The sequence below is a fragment of the Amphimedon queenslandica genome, unplaced genomic scaffold, assembly GCF_000090795.2.
Source record: "Amphimedon queenslandica unplaced genomic scaffold, v1.1 AMPQUscaffold_13463, whole genome shotgun sequence".
Lineage (NCBI taxonomy): Eukaryota > Metazoa > Porifera > Demospongiae > Haplosclerida > Niphatidae > Amphimedon > Amphimedon queenslandica.
The window spans coordinates 280,482-298,594 of NW_003546301.1; the positions used below are offsets into that span (position 1 = coordinate 280,482).

Genomic DNA, 18,113 nt, shown 5'->3' on the forward strand with positions numbered 1-18,113 from the left:
CCTTTCTTTTTAACCAGTTCCTCAAATTAGTAATCATCTTCGACTTTAATCTTCAGGATTTGATGCAAGTTGCTGTCAGAGTCATCACTGTCACCCCTCATTGCAAGACCTTGTCGACACAGGAATCGAACACACGACAGGATATGAAGCAAAGCCTGACTATTTTGAACTTTCTGTGTTGCATGTTCCAGAGAAAGTTGCTCCCCAATATCTTGTGTAGTACATGGTAGAGTAATCATAACATCTACAGCTTCACGATGTGCTGCACTGTTTTTATGAGCCCTAAAACGAATTTTCCATCTTTCTAGTTTGTAAATCCAACCTCTACCTACAATAATTTTATAACTGTAAACTTCACATTGGTTTCAATACTCACAAAAGCTGGATCAGCTCTACTGGTCTTGATTCTCCTTAATTTGAAAGCCATTCAGCAAGTTATACAGTATACGCTATCTTCACCCTCATTGTAATGAAGAAATGGCCATTGCTTAAGCCAGGATCCTTGAAAACTCCTTTGCATGACTTTAGTCTTTCCAAAAGAATGCTTTAGAAAGATATAATCAACTGGTTGGTGTGGCTTTTTAATTTCAACTGTGGTTCTAGATCTAGATGTTGCAGAACAACTTGTAGTAGCCTGCTTAAGCTGTAGGGAGGATGAAGCCATCTTTCAATATGTGTAGTACACACCTCTTGTAGTATGTAAATAATTCATGCAATATATTAATTATTGGCATAATAACAACAATAATAATGTAAACAATAGTTACTAGTTAGTTAACTTTAATATAAATGCCCCCTCAATGCCATTTTCAATTTTTGATCTGGCCAAAACTGTAGCAACCGTACCGTCTGCTACGGCCCTGCTTCACAGTAAAGATTGTCTTTTGAAAGACACAAAATCAACATGCAGAATCGTTTTATGGGAGATTAATGTTGGGAAGCTTACCCAAGCTTTAAATTTGATTATGTTAAAGTTTAGGAATACAATGGTATGTGTACTTATCACTTGTAGCTCACAATTCACAGCTTAAGAAGTACCTAATTGTTGAAGGAATGTAATTTACATGGTATTGAACTAGTTAATTTTGTGTAAACAGAAATATTGTTTTCTTGTCTATTTAATATGATTTTTGTGCAACTTAGTTTTGCAGATCTAGTGTGTATTGTATTGTATATTGAGTTATTCAATAATAAACCGTTAAATTGTTTATTGGTGATCAGATTCTGCTAACAGGTTATGAGCCCAGCATACTGAGCTAAAAGAGAGAACTATTCTAGTGTCAAAGAAGTCTTGAAGTGAAGATAATCCTATGTATCTATATATCTTATTATTATGATAGTGATGGCTGAAGCAGAAGCTAAGTGGTGGATTGAGAAGTTGGAGGGAGTAACTGGTCTGCCTGGAAATTCCAGATGAAACACTTACTACTTGCTAAAGGGTAATGGGGACTGGTTGATGGAACAAAAGTTCTTGGTAGGGGAGCAAATGCCTAACGGGAGGCTGAATGTAGGAGACAGCAGAAAATGTTCTCCACCACTGCTCTTTCTATTAGCTCATTCCAGCTGTACTTGATCACCTCTTTTGGAGATCCTCAACCAGCGTGGCAAGCTCTGTGTGACCACTACTAGAGAGGCATGTTGGCTAACAAGCGGTGGCTGAAGAAACAGTACTTCAGGATGGAAATGAGGTGATTCCATGGATAATAAGCACCTTAAAGAGATGAAAGAGCTTACTGATAAACTCGCAGCACTCAGGGCAGCAGTAGCAGAGGAAGACCAGGTCGTTACACTCATAGGAAGTTTACCTGCCAGGTACTCAACACTATTTGGAAGCCAGTGATGATCTCAATCTAAGCTATATTCAGCAGTGGCTGATACATGAAGAAAGAAAACTGAACGGAGATTTGGGTCTCACCAAAGTGATAAGAGGATCTATTTTTTGTTTTCAAGATATTAATTCATTGAGTATTAACAATAATAACCGGAGCAAATGAATCAAAATGTTGTCATGATCACAAGTACCATGCCCAATTGTGGGAAAGATGCATGTATTGCGATGGAAAATACTTATTCCAAGGGCTTGAATTCGTTTCAGCAGAGGAGATATGTTAAGAAACTAAATCATTCTGGTTTTGAAGACACAAACTACCCATATTTATTACAAGAAATAGTTAAATTTCTAGAAAACATGGGTAATGGCCTCTGTTATGGCCACTTATTGAACTCAGGACGTGTTTAATTAAATAAAATATAAAAGTAAGTAGAAAAAAACTTTATCAGTAAATAACATCACTATATACATCATTCTCTCACTGCTATGTATTGCTTCATGACTTTCAGATTATTTAGTTTTAGTCTCCCTCAGGCTGCATGTTGTGATATGAAAAAGGTTGTTCTCATGTTGTTGCATCACTTTTTATAACTGAAACTGCATTTAAGAGTCACAGCTTGCATTATCATTGCTTACCTTGAATTACCAGGCATTACTTTACTATTTTTGTCATTTCTGCTAATTTTTATTTTGCTATGTTACAGCAGAAAACCAGTGACGAAAAGTAGTCTATATCAGAATTATCTTGCAATTTATCTAGAAAGCAGTTAGACCAGCAGAAACATTATTGCCAGCAACTTACAGTTAAATGTTTATTGACAAATTCTCGCTCTCATAACTATTTCTGTCCAATTTTTTCATTTTCTCTTCTTCAATGCAGAAGAGAAGGATATGAGGAAAGTTTTGTTATCTGCAAAGCTGTAGCAGCCCACGACACAGCAATTATTTACCATTGCAGCCAATGGCTCAAACAGCTTATTCCCCCAATTGGGTGTGGCACGTGGCAATGATGATTCATATTCTCAATTAAAACCATGAATAATTATTGTGAAAACCAAGAATAGCAATGGATCACCATCAGCAATGCACATTGGTGAGAATGGAGATCCCAAGAAAAACCGTCCTCAGAGAAAGCAATAGAGGCCTAAATGTTATAACTGTGGCCAGATAGGGACATTTTTGTAAAGACTCATAGTGACCAAAAACCTAGGCATAATGCGAAGCAAGCAAGGGAAGACACACCCAATACAGAAAATGAAAACGACACCTTTGAAGATGGAGTCTTCTGAATTGGGTCACCAAATTTTTCCTCACGTAGCAGATGGTTAATTGATTTGGGAGGTACTAGCCACATGACTCATTTGAAGGAACTGCTGTTCAATTGCTATGAGCTGAAGACGCCACAGAGAGTGAGCTTAGGGGATAGTCATACTGTCTATGCAGTTGGCATAGGGGACATACAAGAAATGTGATATGAAAGATGTCCTACATGTACCAAAGCTTACACAATTTATTCTCTGTGAGGCGGCAGCTACAAAGGGCAATAACAATAAATTTGGAAGAGGAAAATGTTGGATAAAATCTTTTGGGTATGGGTTATTTGGAGTAAAAGCTGTATATGCTAAATTGTGAGCCTATAGTGCCAGAGTGTGCATCTCAGAATATATCAGAGAAATTAATGTACTAGTGGCACAAAAGGATTGGGCATTTAGGGGAACAGCAAATGAGAGAGATAATGCTAATGTTCCCTAATCAGAAAGGTTTATCCTTTTGTGAGCCCTGTGTAGAAGGCAAGCAACATAGAAAGCCATTTCAAGCCTTGAAAGAAATGAGATTCACAAGAATGTACAGTGCATTCACTGCAATGTGTGTGGGCCAATGCCTACTAAATTACTGGGTGGGAAAAAGTATTTTGTGTCCTACATTGGCAACTTGACTAGACATGGTAGCATCTATTTAATGAGAAATTAGTCCGAGGTCCCAGAGAAATCCAAATTGTTTGAAGCCTTCGTTTGTAACCAGACTGGCCTTATAATCGGTACTTTACATTCAAATTATTTTGGTGAATACCTATCAAACGATTTTCAAAAGTATTTAAAGAGAAAAGGTATAAGACAGAAATGTAACGTTCCTTACTCTCCTGCACAAAATGGAGTGGCAGTGAGAATAAATAGAACTGTAGTGGAATCAGCTAGAACCAAGATTAGCTGTGCTGGACTACCTCAAAGCTACTGGGGAAAAACCGTGGTTACAGCAGCTTTCATAAGGACATAAGGAATAGAGTTCCCACCAGAAACTTCAAAGAGGTGTCACCATGTAAAAGGTGGTTCAGGAGGAAGCCTGACCTCAGCCCTTTAAAGATATTTGGTTGTGTGGCCTATGTCCACATCCCAGACTGCAAGAGAAACTAATTGGATAGAAAACCTGTGAAATTGAGATTTGTGGGCTACCGTTCAAAGTCTGAAGGTCACAGGTTACTTGATGAGAAAACCAAAAAGTCATTAGAAGCAGAGATGGGACTTCAATGAAGATGACTTCCACTTAATAGAAGATAAAAAAAGAAAGAAATGGAAACTGATGTACAAGAAGGTGAACAAAACCTTTGAGAGAAGCCCCTATCCATATAGACGGAGGCGACCACCAATTCAATATGCTACTGATGAATTTATTGAGTCTGCAATCAACACGTTTGAAACAAATGTACATGTACCTAAAGATATAGTAGAAGCTCAAAATTTCAGAATGGAAAGCAGCAGCAGATGCTGAGCATTACTTAACTATGGTACTTGGGAATTGGCTCAATTACCAGATGGTCGTAAACCCATAGAGTGCAAATGGATATTTAAAGTGAAAAAAGGAGTGATGGTTGTATCCAACGTTTTAAAGTGAGATTGGTGGCTAAAGGTTATGTTCAAAAGTACGGAGTTGATTACAATGAAACATTTGCCCCCCCTTGTACAATATTCCTTCGTCCAAACACTCCTATCACTTGCAATTCAGATTGACATGATGATTCACCAAATGGATGTCACAACCGCATTCCTAAATGGCACTCTTGAAGTGGAGATTTGTGCAGCAGCCAACTAACTGGCTGTGTACCACTTAAACAAATCCTTTTATGGTCTAAAGCAGTCTCCTTGATGTTGGAATGAAGCATTCAATGAGCTCATAAAATCCATCAAATTAACTCGGAGTACAGCAGATCTATGTATATATAATTATCAAAACAGGATGTGTAAATGGGTTAGTTATTGTTGCAGTTTAGGTCGATGATGTTAATATTGTTACTAAAAATCTACAGAATATGGCAGATGTCACGGAAGAATTGATGCAGAGATTCAAAAAGATGATGGACCTGGGGAAGCTACGTCATTGTCTTGGAATGGTAATCAAGGAAAAGGGATGTCTGTTGATACATCAGACGCTATACATAGAGTCTATGTTAAAAAGGTTTGGATTATCAGAGGCTGAGTGTATCAACACCAGCTAACACTGTCAAAATGAAAATAATGAGTCCAAGAAGCTAGCTGACCCAGCACTACCACCAATCAGTAGTAGGAAGTCTACTATACCTTGCTATGGAAACAGGGCCCGACAAATCTCAAGCAGTTGGAGTAGCATCAAATTATTGTTCGTGTCCCTCAGAAACACACCTAATGACTGCTAAGAGGATCCTTCGTTACCTAAAGGAAACAACAAACCTAACTCTAAATATTAGAAGTCAAATGATGGTAAACTCATTGGTTTTTCTGATTCTCTTTTGGCTGGTAATAATGGCGATAGTCACTATATATATGGCATTATATTGATACTGTGTAATGATGCAGTACCGTACAGCAAAAAGCAACCAGTCGTGGCATTATCTACTGCTGAAGCTGAGTACATATCTTTAACTGCTGCAACACAAGAAACCATCTGGCTAAGAAGGCTAGTCAAAGACCTTAGCTGTTGCACCACCAAGGATCACACAACAATCAAAGAACACAACTAGGGAGCCATCACTATTGCCAAAAACCCAGTCTATCATTCACAAACAAAACATAGACATTAAACACCATTACATTTGTGAGGCAATACAAGATAAAGCAGTTTAATTGGAACACTGTCCACAGAAGAAATGCTGGCTGATATACTTTGAAACCACTAGCTCGTGAGAAATTTGAGAAACTAAGAGAAAAGACGGGACTACAGGAGTTAATAAAATAACAGCTAACACTATGTAAGTAAGTGAGAGTGTTGAAGAAATGTAATTTACATGTAGTTGTTAAACTAGTTAATTTTGTGTAAACAATATGAATATTGTTGTCTTGTCTATTTAATCTGATTTTTGTGCAACTTTGCTTTGCAGATATAGTGTGTATTGTATTGTATATTGAGTTATTGAATGATAAACTGTTAAGTTGTTTACTGGTGATCTGATCCTGCTAACTGTTTTATTGTGATGAAGAAGACCAGCCATCATCATCACAACTTGTTCTTATGCAACCAATCACTGATGTTATAACCAGAAAAATTATTGCTGTACACTGTGTACAGTGAATAAGTAATTATTTCAGTCGTACCAGTTGCCAGGGAGGAACAGTACATACTTTGAATTCAGTCATTGGAAAGTGTGCACTGCAACTGTTAAATTGAGTAAATGCATTTGTAGCAAATGGGCATGAATTGTTATCTCAGATACAAATGATCTAAAGTACTACTTGACCGTTTACAATGATGAACTAAAAGTTCTTTTAATGAAGGAATGGAGCGACTGAAGAGAACTTGCTCACAACAAACATTCATGTTTCACAACTACACTGGCACAAACATTATCAAGCAAGTGGTTAGTGACAGTGATTCATTGAGCAGTTATTGTCATTATTTAATTGAATTCAAAATGACTTGAAAAATAATTGAAATGATGTATAAAAATTAAAAATTGTTGCATTATTTCACTAAGCTTGCTAAGGCTTACCGCTTGATGTTTTACATTCTTCTAGTATTAATTATATTGATTAACTCATATTAGTTCTAATTAATAGATGTGAAGTATGGTCTCACATGTACTACTGACTTTTCACTATTTGTTTCCTCTTTCTAAGTTTTATAGTAAAGTTTAGATTACCATCAGTGACTGATTAGACTGAGTTCCTATCATTTGATGTTGGTTTTTGAAATGATGTCTTATGTTCCACTGACTTCTCACTACTTGTTTTCTTCTTTTCTCATTTTCATAGTATAGTTTATAACAGGTGTTACTGATCAGACTCTCAGTTCTTATCATTTGAGGCTGGTTTTTGAATTGTATAATTATACCTGGAGGGACTGATGAGACTGAGTTCTTATGATTTGAGGGTATTCCATGTACTAGTCATATCTCAGTATCTGTTTCTCCTTTTCTCAGTTGCATAGCATGTTTAAAGTAACATTAGTGACTGAATAGACTGAGTTCTTATCAATTGAGGTTGGTTTTGGAAATATGTTATGTTCTACTGACTTCGCACTATTTGTTTCTTCTTTTCTCATTTTTATACCATAGTATGAACCAGGAGTGACAGATCAGACTAAGTTTTTATCATTTGTAGTTGTTTATAAATGATGTTTCATGTACAAGTTACTTCTCACTATTTGTTTCTTGTTTTCTGAGTTTCATAGTATAGTATATACCAGGAGTGATTGATCAGACTGAGTCCTTATCATTCGAGATTGCTTTATAAATGATGTTTCAAGTACTAGACTTACTTCTCACTATTTGTTTTTTTTAATACCAGAAGTGATTAAGTTGTTATCAATTGAGGTTTGTTTTGGAAATGTTTTGTGATAGTTACTTCCACTATTTGTTCCGTTGACCAATCAGACTGAGTTGTTATGATTTTCAATTGGTTTTAAAATGATGCTTTATGTAGACTACTATTCCGTTCTTACTATTTGTTTGTTCTTTCTTCACTTTCATAGCATTTATACCCGGAGTGACTGATCAGACTGAGTTATCAACTAAGGTTTGTTTTTGAAATGTTTCAGGTTTTATTGACTTCTCACTATTTGTTTATTGCCTTCTCAGTTTCATAGTAACTGTCAGACTGAGTTATTATAATTTGAAATTCGTTTGAGAATGATGTTTCATGTACACTTCTAACTCTGTTTCATGTTCCCACTTTCATAGCATAGTTTATACAAGGAGTGACTGATCAAACTGAGTAATCATTTAAGGTAAGTATGAAATGATGTTTCATGTTCTAATGACTTCTTACTATTTGTTTCTCCTTTTTTCACTTTTGTAGCATAGTTTATGTAGCCTGGAATGACTAGTTCAATTGAGTTCTCATTAACTGTGGTTGTTTTAACTTTATGTTTGTTGTGCTACTTTTTTCTCACTATTAGCTTCGTTTTTTTTCAGTCTAATGTGGCCGTTTATACCTGGAGACTGAGTTCTTATCATTTAAAGTTTGTTTTAAAATGATGTTGCAGGTACTTGTCGCTTGTCACTATTTGCTTTGTCAGGTTATATTATTTGAAGTTGGTTTTTAAAGTGATGTTTCAGATTTTACTAACTTTTAACTAATTTGTTTTTGTTTCGTCTGTTTTATATACTTAAAATGACTGATCAGACTGAGTTCATTTCATTTAAGGTTGATATTGAAATGATGTTTCATGTAACTATTTTGTTTTCTCATCGTCATAGTATGGTGTATATCAGTAGTGACTGATCAGACTGAGTTTTTTGGTATTTAAAATGGTTTTAAATTGATGTTTTATGTACTTCTCCTTATTATTTGTTTCCTTTCTTCTCAGTTTCATAGTAGTTTATGCGAGGGTGATGACTAATCAGACTCAGTCATTTTAAGTTTGGTTTTAAAATGTTTCATGTATTTCTAATTTCTCATTTGTTTTTCTTGTCTCAATTTTATAGTATAGTTAAAAATACTAGATGTGACTAATCAGATGGTGTTCATATCATTTAAGCTTGATTCCGAAATGATGTTTGTTCTTTTCAGTTCTCACATTTATTTGTTCTTTCTCATTTTTATAATACAGTTTAAAATACCAGGAAAAACAGATCAGACTTATTACTTATCTTTTGAAATTGGTTTAAAAATTATTGCATATACTACTTCTTACTATTTTGTTTCTTTTTACTTTGATAACAAAGATAATACTATGAGTGACTGATTAGAACTCATGAGGTCTTATCACTAAGTTTGATTTTAAATTATTTATTTGCTACTGACTTGTTACTATTTGTTTCTTCTTTCTTAGTTTCATAGTATAGTTTAAAATACCAGGAAAAACTGATCGGAGTTAGTTCGTATCATTTAAGTTGATTCTGAAATGATATGTTGTTAGTTCTTACTATTCTTTCTCCCGTTTTATAATAGTACAGTTTTAAGAACCCGGAAAGACAGATCAGACTGAGGTCTTGTCATTTGCGGTTGATTCTGAAATGATGTGATGTTCTTTGTTCTTGCTATTTCCTTTTCTCAGTTTCATAGTACAGTTTATACAGTATGAAAGACTGATCAGACTGAGTTCTTATCATTTGTTTGGTTTTAAAATGTTTGGTTTGAAAAATGATGTTTTATGTACTATTTCATTATTACTAGTTGTTTCTTCTTTTCTCACGTCGATAGTGTAGCTTTATGCCAGAGTGACTGAAGAAACTGAGTTCTCATCATTTGAGGTTGGATGCTGAAGTGATGTTTCATGTCCTTAGCTCTCACTATTTGTTCCCTTTTTAACTTTTATAGGAAGATGTGTATCAGAATTGACTTATCTGACTGAGTGTGCGTTTAGTTATAACATGATGTTTCATGTACTACTGACTTACTATTTTTTAATTCTCAGTTTGATAGTATAATTTATGCCAAAAGTGGTATAATTTATGCCAAAAGTGAATTATCAGACTGAGTTCCTATCATTTGAGTTTGGATTCTGAAGTGATCATGTCTTTCTCAGTTTTAACACTATGATGTATATTGGGACTGACTAATCAGACGAGTTTTTATCATTCGAAGTTAGTTTTAAATTGATGTTCATATACCACTCCTTCCTCACTTTGTTTCTTCTTTTCTTAGTTACATAGAATAGTTTAAAATGCCAGAAGTGACTAATCAGACTGAGTTGTTATCATTTGAGATGATGCTATGTTCTTTTTAGTTATCACCATTCGTTTTTCCCGGTTTCATAGTACATTTTAAAATACCAGAAAAAACAAATCAGCTTGGTTTTAAAATGATATTATCATGTACTACTTCAAAGTGTTAATTTTGCTTTTTTTCTTTACTCTATATCAGGAGTGACTGATGGGACCTCGTGAAATTAGATCATGTAAGTTTGGTTTTGAATGATGTCCGATGTACTGAGTATCTTCTACTATTTGTGCCTTTTTTCTCAGGGTCATAGTATTAAAGTTAAAAATACCAGGAGAAACTGAGCAGAGTTAGTTCGTACCATTTATTGTTAATTCTGAAATGTTCATGTCCTCAGCTACTATGTTTTTTGTTTTACAGTATGATCTATATCGGGACTGACTGATCAGACTTCGTTTTTATAATTCAAAGTTAGTTTTGAAGTGATGTTTCATGTACTACTCACATTTGACTTTTTCTTTTCTCAGTTTCATAGTATGGTTTAAAATATCAGAAGTGACTGATCAGACTTATTTTTTGTTATTTGAGGTTGATTATGAAATGATGTTACGTTCTTTTTTAGTTCTCACTATTTCATTGTTATTTTCTCAGTTTCGTAGTATAGTTTACAATACCTGGTAAAACTGATCAAACTGAGTTTTTATCATTTGAAATTGGTTTTTGAAATGTTTTATGTGCTACTTTTCACTAATTCTTTTCACTTTGGTAGTCAGGAGTGACAGATCAGACTGAGTTCTTGTTCTTATCATCTCCGTTTGGTTTTAAAATGATGGTTCATGTACTACTTATTTCACACAATTTGTTTCTTTGCTTCTCGGTTTCATAGTATAGTTTAAAATACCAAAAGGGACTGATAAGACTGAGTTATCATTTGAGGATGATTCTGGAAATCATTTTATATTCTTTTAGTTCTCACCATTTGTTTGTTCTTCTCAGTTTCATAGTACAGTTTAAAATACAAGGAAAACAGATCAGACTGATTTCTTATTATTTGAAATTGGTTTAAAAATGATTTTTAATGTACTTGATAGATCTACTCACTATTTGTTTCTTTTCTTTGGTAGTATAGTTTATACAAGGAGTGACTGATGGGACCTCATGAGGTCTTAGCATTAAGTTTGGTTTAAAATAATGTTTCATATGTTACTCACTTGTCACTGTTCCTTTCTTTGTTTCAAAGTATACTTTAATTTACCAGGAAAAGCTGATCAGTGTTAGTTCATGTCATTTCAGTTTTAAAATGGTGTTATGTTCGTAGTTCTTACTATTTGTTTCTTTTTTCAGTTTCATAGGACAATTGAAAATACCCAGAAAGAATGATCAATTGTCTGGTTTTAATGTTGCATTTGGTTTGTTGTTTTATGTACTACTTAATGTTCACTATTTTGTTTCATTCTTTCTCACTTTGATAATACAGTTCATGCTGGAAGTGACTGATGAAATGAGTTCTCATCATTTGAGGTTGGATTCTAAAATGATGTTTCATGTCCTTAGCTATCACTATTTGTTTCTTCTTTTCTTAGTTTTATGGTAAGGTGTGTATGAGAAGTGATTTATCTGTCTGAGTTCCCATCATGTTATAAAAATGATGTTTCATGGACTAATGACTTGTCACTAGTCGTTTTTTCTTTTCTCAGTTTGATAGTAGTATAGTTTGTACCACAAGTGACTAATCAGACTGAGTTCTAACATTTAAGGTTGGATTCTGAAATAGTGTTTCATGCCCTTAGTTCTGACTGTTATTTTACTGTACAATATATATTGGGACTAATCAGACTGAGTTTTGATCTTGCAAAGTTTGGTTTAAAATGTTTCATTCTGTTTTAGAGCATGTTTTAAAATGCCAGAAATGACTGATTAGGCTGAGTTCTTAATATATCAGGTTGATTGTAAAATGATTTTATCACTGTTTTTTTTCAGTTTTATAGTACAGTTTAGAATACCAGGAAAAAACCTATCAGACTGATTTTTATCATTTGAAATTGTTTTTAAAATGATGCTTCATGTACTACTTCTTAGTGGTTGTCTTTTTTTGTTTTTACTTTTGTACCAGGAGTGACTGATGGGAACTCATGAGGTGTTATTATTCAAGTTTGGTTTTTAAATGTTTCATGTACTATTAATTTTTTATATTTGTTTTTTTGTGCTACTCATTCCTTGGTATTTGTTTCTTCTATTCTAAGTTTTATAGTATAGTTTAGAATACCAAAAGTGACTGATCAGACTGATTCTTATCTTGTAATATTGGTTTTTAAAAGATGCTTTTGTACTACTTATGTTTCACTACTTGCTTACTTTTTACTTTGACAAATAGTTTATACCAGAGTGACTGATCAGACCTGATGAGGTCTTACAATTCAAGTTTGGTTTTTAAATGATGTACTACTAACTTCTCACTAGATCTATTTTGTTTTTCTGTTTCATAGTATAGTTTCAAATACCATCAGAATGAATTATCATTTCAGTTTGGTTTTTAAAGGATGTTTTGTTCTTAGTTCTCACTAATTGTTTCTTCTCTTAGTTCATAGTACATTTTAAATATTCAAAATAAATGATCAGAATGAGTTTTTAATCACGTGCAATGGGTCAGAAATTCATTCAGTTAAAATTACCATAAGTGACTTGATCAGACTGAGTTTTTATCATTTACATATGGTTTTAAAATGACATTTCTGTACTTCTGACTATTAGTTTTTTCTTAACTTTTGATAGTATAGTAAATATTTTTTTATTTTAGTTTAATTATAAAAATGTTATAATCTTATTAGCTCTTAATTTTTGTTTCTTTTCTCAGACTGAGTTCTAATCAATTGAGGCTGATTCTGTTATGTTCTTTTTAGTTCTCACTATTTGTTTTTTTTTCAGTTTCATAGTGCAGTGTCAAATGCCTGAAGTGACTGATGAGGCTGAGTTTTCATCATTTGAATTTGGTTTTGAAATGATGTTTCATATATTTCTTACTATTTGTTTCTTTTCACTTTGATGGTGTAGTTTATACCACCAGCAGTGACTGATCAGACTGAGTCTTATCATTTAAGTTTGGTTTCAAAGTTTTTTGTACTACTCATTTCTCAGTATTTTCTATGTATTTATAGTATAGCTTAAAATAGCAAAAGTGACTGATGAGACTAAGTTCTTATCATTTGAAATTGGTGTTAAAAATGTGTCTTGTACTACTTTCTTTTCATTTCGTTTTTTTAAAACTTGATAGTAAATAGTTTTTGCCAGGGGTGACTGATAAGACATCATGAGGTATTATGTTAACTTTGGCCTTTAAATGATGTTTCATGTAGTATTGTTTCAGCATTTGTTTCTTTTGTCAGTTTTATAGTGTGGTTTAAACTACAAAAAGTTATTAATCAGACTAATTTCTGATGATTTTAAACTGGTTTTAAGATAATGTCTTAAGTACTTCTCAAGATTTGCTTCTACTTTTTCACTTAGATAGCATGTCCATACCAGGAATGACATCAAACACAATTTTTCTTTGTTATACTATGATGTTTTATGTACAGCTAATTTTTCAATATTTTATATCTTCTTTTCTCAGTTTCATAGTAGATTTATAGTTTAAAATACTGGATTTGATTCATCACAGTTATTATCAATTGAAATTGGTTTTAAAGCAATGTTTTATGTAGTTCTGACTTCTCACTTCTTGTTTCTTCTTTTTTTATTTTGAAGGTAGAGTTTTACGGGAGTGACTGATTAGCTTATTATTTAAGTCTCGTTTTGAAATGTTTTATTTTGTCACTGATTTATTTGTTTTTGTTTCTTTGCTCAGATATAGTTTCACAAACGAGAAGTGATTAATGAAACTGAGTTCAAATTGGTTTTACAATGTTTGTTGTACTACTGCCTTGTTACTATCTGTATCTTTTTTTACCTTGACAGAGTATATATAGTTCATACCAGGAGTGACTGATTAGACTGAGTTATTAACATTTAAGTTTGGTTTTAAAATGATTAATGTACTACTTATCACTATTTGTTTCTTTTTTCACTTTGATAGTATAGTTGATACCAGAAGTGACTGATCTGACTCAATTTTTATCATTTAAATTTGTTTGTAATATATGATACTTCATATACTAGTCATTTCTCAGTATTTGTTCCTTTTTTTCTGTTTTATAGCATAGGTTAGAATACAAAAGTGACTGGTCAGACTGTGTTCTTGTCATTATATACTAGTGTCAAGAAATATTTTGTGTACTTCTCTCTAATTGTTTTTTTACTTTGACAGTGCAATTCATACCAAGAGAAACTGATCAGACTGAGTTCTTATCATTTGAGTTGTTTCTAACAGATATGTTCTCACTTTTTGTTTCTACTTTTCTAAGTGTTTTAGTACACTTAAAACGCCAGAAAATCAGAGTTCTTATCATTTGATTTTGAGTTTTAAATGTACTACTTACTTCTGGGTAATTTGTTTTTTCAGTTTCATAGTATAGTTTATACCAGGAGTAACAGATCAGACTGAGTTCTCATCATTTTAGGTTAATCAGAAATGTTTTAGTTTTCAACCTGTTTCTTCTTTACTCTGTCACAGCATAGTTTGAAATACCAGAAAAGACTGATCAAAATGAGATATCATTTGAAAGTGATTTCAAATGATCTTTCATGCACTTTACACAATTTTTTATCTTTTATTTTTTTATAGTGATACCTGAAGTGACTGATCAAAATCAATTTTTACATTAATCTTAATGTGATTTTTCTTGTACTATTCATTTCTCAGCAATTGAGTCAGTGCATACTAAGATGTATTTACATGCCAAAGTGGACTGATCAGACTTAGTTTTAATCATTTGAAGTTGATTCTGAAATGATGTTATGTTCCTAGTTCTCAATATTTGCTTCTCCTTATCTCAGTTTCCTAATACAGTTAACAATACCAGGGAAGACTCAGTAATCATTTAAAATGTTTCATGTGTTACTTATTTGTCACTATTTGTTTCTTTTTCAAACTTTAGTAGCATAGTTTATGCCAGTAAAAACTGATCTGACTCAACTTTATAATCTTAGTTTCTATATGTCTCATGCACTACTTATTAGTATGTTTCTTAATTTCTCAGTTTCATAGTATGGTTTTAATTACTAAAAGGAATTTATCAGACTGATCAGACTCTCATTAAATTTGTAAAGTATTTGGTATTGAGTTTTTGTCTAGAATTAGAGCATTAATTGATGAAAGGAAACATTCTTGACGTGGTTTTGTAGAATTTCACCATTAATAAAGCCATTGCATCTGGTAATGTAATATGTTGAGGCGTCTTTGTAATCTCGTATAGCAAAAATTGGGATAAAAAATAGGAAATAGGTGATGCGTAAACTGAAGGCACAAAACCTTTTGCAATTTTATTGTGAAATTTCCAATTTTAACTAAGTAATGCAGTATTTGTAACTGATTTTTGTGAAAAAAAATTTTCTGCAAATGTTTTAAAAGCAAATTCGTGCAATATGCATAGAGTAAATATTTTCAAGACATAATGTAGTGTTAGTCTACTATCTCTGGTTAGTCTTGCTAAACTTCGGATAACTGACTGTATTCAATTACACTGACAGTAGCTGTGACTCTGTTGCTTCCTAAAGCCCAACATACACTAAAGACAACTTTTGGTTGAAAATAGCAACAAAAAGTTGTGAGCAACTTCTTTGTGTTCACAGAAGCATGCACTAGGCAAGCTTTTAGCAGTAACAAGCTGCACTAATGTACAATATTTTCATTACCCAGTTAATGAACTATTGTAATGATAACATGAGTTAAGTGATGCAGTTTTTGTTAGCTACATTATCTTGGAAAGAAAGAGAAGTAACAGGAACAGAAAAATTTGGGTCAGAGATTTGGTAAGGAACTGTCCAGAATGCAGAGCTTACCAAACGCTATTGCGAGAGTTACAAAGAGGAGATAAAGCATGACGTTCCATTTACCGTAATTGGAGACTTTTTGACACTAGGCCAGAAAATAATATTCAAGCATAGTACTTATTATAGGTTTCATGGCGTTGTTCTAGTATTTTGATACTATAACTGAAATTAATTTTAGTACCCTATTCTCAATTTAGTTATTACTATAACTAATACCATACTAAAATTGATTCACTCAGATACTATAACAATAACTACTAAAATTATTTCGTTTACAAATGCTAGAACTAATACTAAACTAAAATTATTTTCTTTACACTATAAATAATTTTTGTTTTAGTACTAGTACTAGAAATACACTGTAATTAGTACTACTTATAGTGAAGAAAAATTTTAGTACTATAGTATTAAATGTAGTACTGAATAGATACTGTGCACAAAGTGTACTAACAAATTAAAATTAAATATCTAATGAAACCTCTTTTAAAATCACATGGCTTGAGCACATGAGACAGGCATTTGAGTAGGTCATAGTAATGTGGTATGGCAGGAAGACAAAAAAAGATTGGGGTTTTGGAATATTTTAAGCAAGATAAAGAGAAAGATAAAACTTTGTACTGTCACCATCACTAATGATTGTGAAGAGCCAAAGATTTGTGGAAGAGAATTAAAAGGACAATTTCCAACGCCACCTCAAAAGTCATCACATGGAAATATTCAGGAAAGTAGAAGCTTTTGAGCTGCAAGGAAGACCAAAGGGAAATCTACTATAAAGAAAGCAAGTCAATCAACTTATCAACATTAGCCTAGAAGTCAGACACTCAGTAAGATATGCCACTATAACCCAAAAATTAGCTGTATTCATTGGAGAAACTGGTGTTCCTTTAAGTCTGGTGAAAAATAGTCAATTTCAAGATCTTAAAGAACTTGATACACATTACCACACTTCTTAAAGAAAAAACATCAGTGAGATTGATGAAGTTTATTCGCAATTGAAAGACGAGATGAAAACTTTCTATGGTCTTGTCAAATAATAAGCTTCTGTGCTATTATTTTGACAAAACCAGGTATGACAGCTGCATTTTTGGGAGTCACTGCATATTCTTACAGCCAACTAGACCGGAAGCGCCACCACATAGCTGTAACGGTTCAAAGATTTCTGTCACTTCATATCAGTGAGAATGTAGCTTAGAAAATGTACACTGTTGTTACACAATGGACACTTTCTTCATAAATGTTTCATGTAATTACTGATAATGGAAGCAATATGGTTGCAGCATTTAAGGAAACAAATGAAGAGGAAGACAAGCTAGAGGATGACATAGTTGTGTATACAATAGATAATAGTGATGATGACAAAGACGAAGATACAAATGCATTAGGTGAGGGTGGAGATAATGTATAAGACATTGAAAACAGTCAAAAGTATTATGTCACATGAAGAGCAGATTGCTGAGTATGAAAGGTTAGAAAGACAAGATAATACTGCTTTAACAGGATAGAAAGGAATTAGTTTTGTTTGTACACTACTTGTTAAATTTTTGGAAACAAATCCAACATTTAAAGTTAGTTGGGAATTGCCAAAGCTAAGGTAACGAAATTCAACAAGTTATGCAAAGCAACATAGAAATTGATTGAGAAAACTGGTATAAAATTCGTAAATGATTGCCCAACCCGATGGGATTTGATGTTCTTTATGACTTAGAGATTACTAGATGTTAAAACGCCAAGCAAGTCATCGACGAGCTCGGTTGGGAAAACCTATCCACCACACAGTGAAAAAATCTGGATACAATTCATGTTTTATTGCAACCGTTTGCCTACCTTACTGACTTGACAAGTGCCAAACAAAGTACTACTATAGGTATGGTTATTCCAGTTATCAAAGAATTAGAGCTACATTTAGAAGAGGTATGTTGATGTTTATGTTAACTACTTCTTATCACTTTGCCTATATTTTTAGATGAAAAAGTACAGGAAGTAGCTACTATTTCTAAAATAATGTTAGATGATACTAAAAGAAGAGTTAAATTCATTGTTCTTCCACCATGTGACAAGTTTGATCAACTGTATATCTCCTCTACATTGTTCAGTCCACCTTATCGTCTTCTCCTTAATCAAGCACAAGTCAATGCTGCTAAAACGTTTATTTTAAGCCTAATGCGTAAGAATCAGTCTACTACTACAAATATCTTCGACTTAATAAACAGTGCAGTTGAGAACATACACAAACTAAAGACATCTGAGCCACAATGAAAAGGTTTAATCACTTCAGTAGACTTAGC

The 18,113-nt window shown here is 33.1% G+C and overlaps 1 long non-coding RNA gene across 3 annotated transcripts; it reads left to right on the forward strand.

Annotated features, from left to right (window-relative positions):
- The first annotated feature begins 9,412 nt into the window (after positions 1-9,412).
- Positions 9,413-10,454, forward strand: LOC109581092 (uncharacterized). Of its 3 annotated transcripts, none has more exons than XR_002184504.1 (6): positions 9,413-9,491; positions 9,559-9,824; positions 9,886-10,138; positions 10,206-10,249; positions 10,321-10,370; positions 10,428-10,454. It is a non-coding gene; the product is annotated as an uncharacterized LOC109581092 (long non-coding RNA). The 3 variants fall into 3 exon arrangements; XR_002184505.1 differs by having other exon boundaries at positions 10,298-10,370; positions 10,428-10,439; XR_002184503.1 differs by having other exon boundaries at positions 10,206-10,370; positions 10,428-10,439.
- The last annotated feature ends 7,659 nt before the right edge of the window (positions 10,455-18,113 follow it).